Genomic DNA, 8,427 nt, shown 5'->3' on the forward strand with positions numbered 1-8,427 from the left:
TTGCCAGTTTACTTTGCTTTCCTTTTATGCCTTCCAAGTGTTTGATAAAATGTTTGGTTGGATTTTAGTATAGATTTTATTCCTCTTGGCCTAGGTAGAGTAATTAGTAATGCTTGAGTTATCTAATTCCTTTGTTGATTGAAGATTGAAAGTTGCTAATTGATTTGGATACCACTAAAGCTAGTCTTTCCCTTGGGAGTTGGCTAGGACTTGTGGAGTCAAGTTAATTCATCCACTTGACTTTCCTCCTTGGTTAGAGGTTAACTAAGTGGTAGCAATGGACAATTTGTTGTCACAATTGAGGAGGATAACTAGGATAGGACTTCTAGTTCTCATATCTTGCCAAGAGCTTTGTTAGTTGTTAGTTTATTTCCTTTGCCATTTATATTTCTTGTCTAAAATCTCAAAAACCACAAACATACCTCATAACCAATAACAAGACACTTTGTTGCAATTCATAGGGAGAACGACCCGCGGTTTAAATACTTCGGTTTATAGATTTTAGGGGTTTGTACTTCTGACAAACAAATTTTTGTATGAAAGGATTATTGATTGGTTTAGAAACTATACTTGCAACGAGATTCTATTTGTGAATTCTATACCGTCAAAAAATCCGTTCATCACGTTCTAACCCAGGGAATTGTGGCGGTTTTTAAAAAACCGCCGTAATAACCAGAATGGCACCAAGAATTACGTCACTTTACAAAACCATCATTCTTGGTAATAATGGCAGTTCAAACCGCCGTAAATACAAAAAAAAACCGCCATTTTTATCAGAATTTTTTGTAGGGAATAAAAGGTTGGTGAGAAATCAATATAGGAAAACAGTTAAGGTCTCGGAGATGTTTATCTTTCCAGATTAAAACTTCTTACTAACTATTTTAACAATAAATGATTCATTCTATGGCAAACCCAAATTTCTTAGCAATTTAATCTCCTCTGATCTTCATCAAACGCCATGGTTAGTGTCATTCAATTCGAATTGGAGGATGAAGTTCAGAAAACTAGTTTATACCACAAAGGCCCTAATCACTCTAGATCCCAACTGAACAGATGTTCTCATGTCCCTAACAAGTTATGGATTAGCATTCTAGGAGGTGTGTTCTCAAGCTGTAGTTTAAGCGACCTTGGTCAGAGTATCACATGAACTCATGTAGAAAAAGGGGTCATACTTCCGTTCCACCCAGTTTCATTAGATTAAGAATGAGACACACCTTAGACTTGAATCAAACATACATTAAAATAGAAAAGTAGTAATATTATTCCCCGGAAATAAACAAAGCTCCTAACCTTAACCAAGAGGCGTAGTTGCTCATAACTTTACCAAGAAAATAGGTTTCTGGAAAGATGCGGAGGAAGAAGATCTAATGTTTTTGAACCTAAGTGATCTCCTCCTTAAATACTAACCTAATAATAAATGCTAAACCTAAAAGATATTATTTTAAATTAAAAATTACAAAGATAAAATACGATAAGCCTAAGAAGTTCTAAAATCCACTTGGAGGCCCAATAAGTGAGTGAATCGAGCTACTTGCTGGTGTTTAATGCTAGGATTGGGTGTTAAACACCAGAGAAGGGGAGTGCGTTTTAGTCCGTTGCCCCCTGGCTGGTGTTGAACGCCAGTTTGGGCGTTCAGTGCTAAGGGGGGAGCTGACAGCATTTTTCATCCTTACTCTAGGCTTCTCCAAACTGCTTCGAATTTCACCAAAAACTATAAAAACACAAGAAAAACTCAAAGTAACATCCAAAGGTCAATTTTGCACAAAAACATAATAAAACCTAATAAAATCTAACTAAAAACAGCATAAAACAACTAGAAAAAGGGTATAAGATGCTCACGCATCACAACACCAAACTTAAACTGTTGCTTGTCCACAAGCAACGAAAAACAATATAGGACCAAGGAAGAGAAAACATAGAAGATTAGATTTGTCAATCAAGCTCAGGTCTAATTACTGAACAGAGCTATTAACAATCTATTTCTAAATAGCTTTGGCATCTCACTATCCTTTGAAGCTCAGAAATATTGGTGTCCCTTAGAACTAGAACTCGGATGATATTATTGATTCTCTTCTTTAGGTTCTTGTTGATTCTTAAACACAGTTTTTAAATCTTTTGGTGTTTTGCACCTTTAAGCCTAGCCGTGACTCTAAGTGTTTTGTTTTCAAGCTTAATGGTATGTGAAATTGTTACACAGGTTGTGAATTATTGTTCGAAATTGATTCCCTAGCGATGGCACCAAAAACGGATGCATAGAACCATGGTCTAAACGTATCTTCACAACTTCGCATAACTAACCAGCAAGTGCACTGGGTCATCCAAGTAATACCTTACGTGAGTAAGGGTCGAATCCCACGGAGATTGTTGGTATGAAGCAAGCTATGGTCACCTTGTAAATCTCAGTCAGGCGGATATAAAATAGTTATGTAATTTTCGAAATTTAGTAATAAAAGAAAGATAGAAATACTTATGTAAATCATTGGTGAGAATTTCAGATAAGCGTATGGAGATGCATTCATTCCTCTGAACCTCCGCTTTCCTACTGTCTTCATCCAATCAGTCTTACTCCTTTCTATGGCTGGCTTTATGTAAGGATGTCACCGGTGCCAATGGCTACTTTCAATCCTCTCAGGAAAATGGTCCAAATGCTCTGTCACAGCACGGCTAATCATCTGGAGGCATCACCCTTGTCGTTGGTTGCATCCTATTCCTCTCTGTAAAAATGGTCCAATGCGCTGTCACTGCATGGCTAATCATCTTGGAGGTTCTCAATCATACTGGAATAGAATTTACTATCCTTTTGCGTCTGTCACTACGCCCAGCACTCGCGAGTTTGGAGTTCGTCACAGTCATTCAATCCCAGAGTCCTACTCGGAATACCACGGACAAGGTTTAGACTTTCCGGACTCTCATGAATGCCGCCATCAATCTAGCTTATACCACGAAGATTCTGATTAAGAGATCTAAGGGATACTCATTCTGATTAAAAGTTCTATTTATAATAAACTAGCTACTAGGGTTTACAGAAGTAAGTAATTGATGCATAAATCCACTTCCGGGGCCCACTTGGTGTGTGCTTGGGCTGAGCTTGAAGTCTACACATGGAGAGGTCATTCTTGGAGTTGAACGCCAGCTTTTGTGCCATTTTGGGCATTGAACTCCACTTTGCAACTTGTTTCTGGCGTTGGACGCCAGAATTGGGCAGAGAGCTGGCGTTGAACGCCAGTTTGCATCGTCTAAACTTGGGAAAAGTATGGACTATTATATATTTATGGAAAGCCCGGGATGTCTACTTTCCAACGCAATTGGAAGCGCGCCATTTTGAGTTTTGTAGCTCCAGAAAATCCATTTTGAGTGCAGGGCGGTCAGAATCCAACAGCATCAGCAGTCCTTCTTCAACCTCTGAATCTGATTTTTGCTCAAGTCCCTCAATTTCAGCCAGAAAATACCTGAAATCACAGAAAAACACACAAACTCATAGTAAAGTCCAGAAATGTGAATTTAACATAAAAACTAATAAAAATATCCCTAAAAGTAACTAGATTCTACTAAAAACATACTAAAAACAATGCCAAAAAGCGTATAAATTATCCGCTCATCACAACACCAAACTTAAATTGTTGCTTGTCCCCAAGCAACTGAAAATCAAATAGGATAAAAAGAAGAGAATATACTATAAAAACCAAACTATCAATGAAACATAGCTCCAATCAGATGAGCGGGACTTGTAGCTTTTTGCCTCTTGAATAGTTTTGGCATCTCACTTTATCCATTGACGTTCAGAATGATTGGATTCTATAGGAACTCAGAGTTCAGATAGTGTTATTGATTCTCCTAGTTCAGTATGATGATTCTTGAACACAGCTTCTTTATGAGTCTTGGCCGTGGCCCTAAGCACTTTGTTTTCCAGTATTACCACCGGATACATAAATGCCACAAACACATAATTGGGTGAACCTTTTCAGATTGTGACTCAGCTTTGCTAAAGTCCCCAATTAGAGGTGTCCAGGGTTCTTAAGCACACTCTTTTTTTGCTTTGGACCTTGACTTTAACCGCTCAGTCTCAAGTTTTCACTTGACACCTTCACGCCACAAGCACATGGTTAGGGACAGCTTGGTTTAGCCGCTTAGACCAGGATTTTATTCCTTTAGGCACTCCTATCCACTGATGCTCAAAGCCTTGGGATCCTTTTTATTTGCCCTTGCCTTTTGGTTTTAAGGGTTATTGGCTTTTTGCTCTTGCCTCTTGGTTTTAAGAGCTTTTGGCTTTTTCTGCTTGCTTTTTCTTTTTCTTTCTATTTTTTTTCGCCTCTTTTTTTTTCTGCAAGCTTTGTTCTTTGCTGCTTTTTCTTGCTTCAAGAATCATTTTCATGATTTTTCAGATTATCAAATAACATGTCTCCTAGTCATCATTCTTTCAAGAGCCAACATATTTAACATTCTTAAACAACAACTTCAAAAGACATATGCACTGTTCAAGCATTCATTCAGAAAACAAGAAGCATTGTCACCACATCAATATAATTAAACTAAGTTCAAGGATAAATTCGAAACTCATGTACTTCTTGTTCTTTTGAATTAAAACATTTTTCATTTGAGAGAGGTGATGGATTCATAGGACATTCATAACTTTATGACAAAGTTACTAACTGCTAATGATCATGTAATGAAGACACAAACACAGATAAGCACTTAACATAGAAAACAAAAAACAGAGAATGTAAGAACAAGGAATGAGTCCACCTTAGTGATGGTGGCATTTCCTTCTTGAGGAACCAATGATGTCCTTGAGCTCTTCTATGTCTCTTCCTTGTCTTTGTTGCTCCTCCCTCATTGCTTTTTGATCTTCTCTTATTTCATGAAGGATGATGGAGTGCTCTTGATGTTCCACCCTTAGTTGTCCCATGTTAGAACTTAATTCTCCTAGGGAGGTGTTAATTTGCGCCCAATAGTTTTGTGGAGGAAAATGCATATGAGGCATCTCTGGGATCTCATGGTGATGAGCTTTCTGCGCCTCTTGAGTTTGAAAGGGACCTCAGGGATCACCTTCTTCTTGACCACAACATCATAGAAGTGGTCTTGATGAGCTTTGGAGATGAATCTTTCCATCTCCCATGACTCGGAGGTGGAAGCTTTTGTCTTCCCTTTCCCTTTTCTAGAGGATTCTACGGTCTTAGGTGCCATCAATGGTAATGGAAAAACAAAAAGCTTATGCTTTTACCACACCAAACTTAGAATATTGCTCGCCCTCGAGCAAGAAAAGAAAGAATTAGATGAAGAAGAAGAAAATATGGAGAAGAGGGGGGAGGTGTGTTTCGGCCAAGAAGGGAAAGAGAGGGTTGTGTTGTGTGAAAATGAAGAAGAATGGAAGGCTTTATATAGGGAAGGGAGGGGGTTAAGGTTCGGCCATATGGGTGGGTTTGGGTGGGAAATTGATTTTGAATTTTGAAGGTAGGTGGAGTTTATTGGGTAGGTTTATGGGGAAGAGTGGGTGATTGTGAGTGGTGAAGGGTTAATAGGGAAGAAGGATGGAGGTGATAGGTGAAGGGTGTTGGGGAAGAGTGTTTATTGGGAATAGAGGGTGATTGAGAAGAGAGAAGAGAGTGAGTGGAGGTAGGTGGGGATCCTGTGGGGTCCACAGATCCTGAGATGATCCTGTGGGGTCCACAGATCCTGAGGTGTTCAAGGATTTACAACCTTGCACCAAATTAGGCATGTAAAATGCCCTTGCACACAACTCTGGGCGTTCAGCGCCAGGTTGGTGCCCATTTTGGGCGTTCAACGCCCATTTGTTGCCTATTTCTGGCGTTGAACGCCAGAACCATGCTTGTTCTGGGCGTTCAGCGCCAGTTCCTCTCCAGGGTGCAATTCTGGCGTTCAGCGCCCAGATGCTGCCCATTTTGGGTGTTCAGCGCCCAGATACTGCCCATTTTGGGCGTTCAGCGCCAGAACCATGCTCTTTTCTGGCGTTGAACACCAGACAGGTGCTTCCTCCAGGGTGTGATTTTTCTTTCGCTATTTTTTTATTCTGTTTCTAAATTTTTCGTTTATTTTGTGACTCTACATGATCATGAACCTAAGAAAACATGAAAAGCAAAAATAAAATTAGATAAATAAACATTGGGTTGCCTCCCAACAAGTGCTTCTTTAATGTCAATAGCTTGACAGTGGGCTCTCATGGAGCCTCACAGATGTGCAGAGCTTTGTTGAGACCTCCCAACACTAAACTTAGAGTTTGGATATGGGGGTTTGACACCAAACTTAGAGTTTGGTTGTGGCCTTCCAACACCAAACTTAGAGTTTGACTGTGGGGGCTTTGGTTGACTCTGCTTTGAGAGAAGTTTTTTATGCTTCCTCTCCATGGATGCAGAGAGAGATCCTTGAGTTGTAAACACAAGGTTGTCCTCATTTAATTGAAGGATCAATTCTCCTCTGTCCACATCAATCACAGCTCTTGTTGTGGCTAGGAAAGGTCTTCCTAGGATGATGGATTCATCCTCTTCCTTTCCAGTATCCAGGACTATGAAATCAGCAGGGATGTAAAGGCCTTCAACCTTTACTAACACGTCCTCTACTTGTCCATAAGCCTATTTTCTTGAATTGTCTGCCATCTCTAATGAGATTTTAGCAGCTTGCACCCCATAGATTCCCAGTTTCTCTATTACAGAGAGGGGCATGAGGATTATCCCTGAACCCAGGTCACACAGAGCTTTAAAGATCATGGTGCCTTTGGTGCAAGGTATTAAGAACTTTCCAGGATCCTGTTTCTTCTGAGGCAATGTCAGTTGATCCAGATTATTTAGTTCATTGGTGAACAAGGGAGGTTCATCTTCCCAAGTTTCAATGCCAAATAATTTGGCATTCAACTTCATGATTGCACCAAGGAACTTGGCAGCTTGCTCTTCAGTAACATCCTCATTCTCTTCAGAAGAGGAGTACTTATCAGAGCTCATGAATGGAATAAAGAGGTTTAATGGAATCTCTATGGTCTCTAGATGAGCCTCAGAGTCCTTTGGTTCCTCAGAGGGAAGCTCCTTATTGATCACTGGATGTCCCAAGAGGTCTTCTTCCTTGGGATTTACGTCCTTCTCCTCTCTTGTGGGTTCGGCCATGGTAATTAATTCAATGGCCTTGTACTCTCCTTTTGGATTCTCTTCTGTATTGCTTGGGAGAGTACTAGGAGGGATTTCAGTGATCCTTTTACTCAGCTGGCCCACTTGTGCTTCCAAATTTCTAATGGAAGACATTGTTTCATTCATGAAACTCACAGTGGCCTTAGATAGATCAAAGACTAAATTTGCTAAGCTAGATGGATTCTGCTCAGAATTCTCTGTCTGTTGCTGAGTGGATGATGGAAAAGGCTTGCTATTGCTAAATCTGTTTCTTTTACCATTATTAAAGCCTTGTTGAGGCTTTTGATCCTTCCATGAGAGATTTGGGTGATTTCTCCATGATGGATTGTAGGTGTTTCCATATGGTTCACCCAAGTATTTTAACTCTGCTATTGCAGGGTTCTCAGGATCATAAGCTTCTTCCTCAGAAGATACCTCTTGAGTACTGTTGGATGCAGCTTGCATTCCATTCAGACTCTGAGAAATCATATTGACTTGCTGAGTCAATATTTTATTATGAGCCAATATGGCATTCAGAGTATCAATTTCAAGAACTCCCTTCTTCATAGGCGTCCCATTACTCACAGGATTCCTCTCAGAAGTGTACATAAACTGGTTATTAGCAACCATGTCAATGAGTTCTTGAGCTTCTGCAGGCATTTTCCTTAGGTGAATGGATCCACCTGCAGAAGTATCCAATGACATCTTTGATAGCTCAGATAAACCATCATAGAATATATCCAGGATGGTCCATTCTGAAAGCATGTTAGAAGGACACTTTTTGGTCAGCTGTTTGTATCTTTCCCAAGCTTCATAGAGGGATTCACCTTCTTTCTGTCTGAAGGTTTGAACATCCACTCTAAGCTTGCTCAGCTTTTGAGGAGGAAAGAACTTGGCTAAGAAAGTCGTGACCAGCTTATCCCAAGAGTTCAGGCTATCTCTGGGTTGAGAGTCCAACCACACTCTAGCTCTGTCTCTTACAGCAAAAGGGAAAAGTATGAGCCTGTAGACTTCAGGATCTACTCCATTAGTCTTAACAGTATCACATATCTGCAAGAATTCAGTTAAGAACTGAAAAGGATCTTCAGATGGAAGTCCATGAAACTTGCAGTTCTGCTGCATCAGAGAAACTAGCTGAGGTTTCAGCTCAAAGTTGTTTGCTCCAATGGCAGGAATGGAGATGCTTCTTCCATGTAAATTGGAATTAGGTGCAGTAAAGTCACCAAGCATTCTCCTTGCATTATTGTTGTTGGGTTCGGCTGCCATCTCCTTTACTTGTTCGAAATTTTCAATAAGGTTGTCTCTGGATTGTTGT

The 8,427-nt window shown here is 40.0% G+C and overlaps 1 non-coding gene across 1 annotated transcript; it reads left to right on the top strand.

Moving 5' to 3' along the window:
* Positions 1–7,871: 7,871 nt before the first annotated feature.
* LOC148553484 (small nucleolar RNA R71) lies at positions 7,872–7,979 on the top strand. Its single transcript, XR_015893927.1, has one exon. It is a non-coding gene; the product is annotated as a small nucleolar RNA R71 (small nucleolar RNA).
* Positions 7,980–8,427: the final 448 nt, after the last annotated feature.

Source organism: Arachis ipaensis, chromosome B7 (assembly GCF_059453495.1).
Source record: "Arachis ipaensis isolate K30076 ecotype BB chromosome B7, ASM5945349v1, whole genome shotgun sequence".
Lineage (NCBI taxonomy): Eukaryota > Viridiplantae > Streptophyta > Magnoliopsida > Fabales > Fabaceae > Arachis > Arachis ipaensis.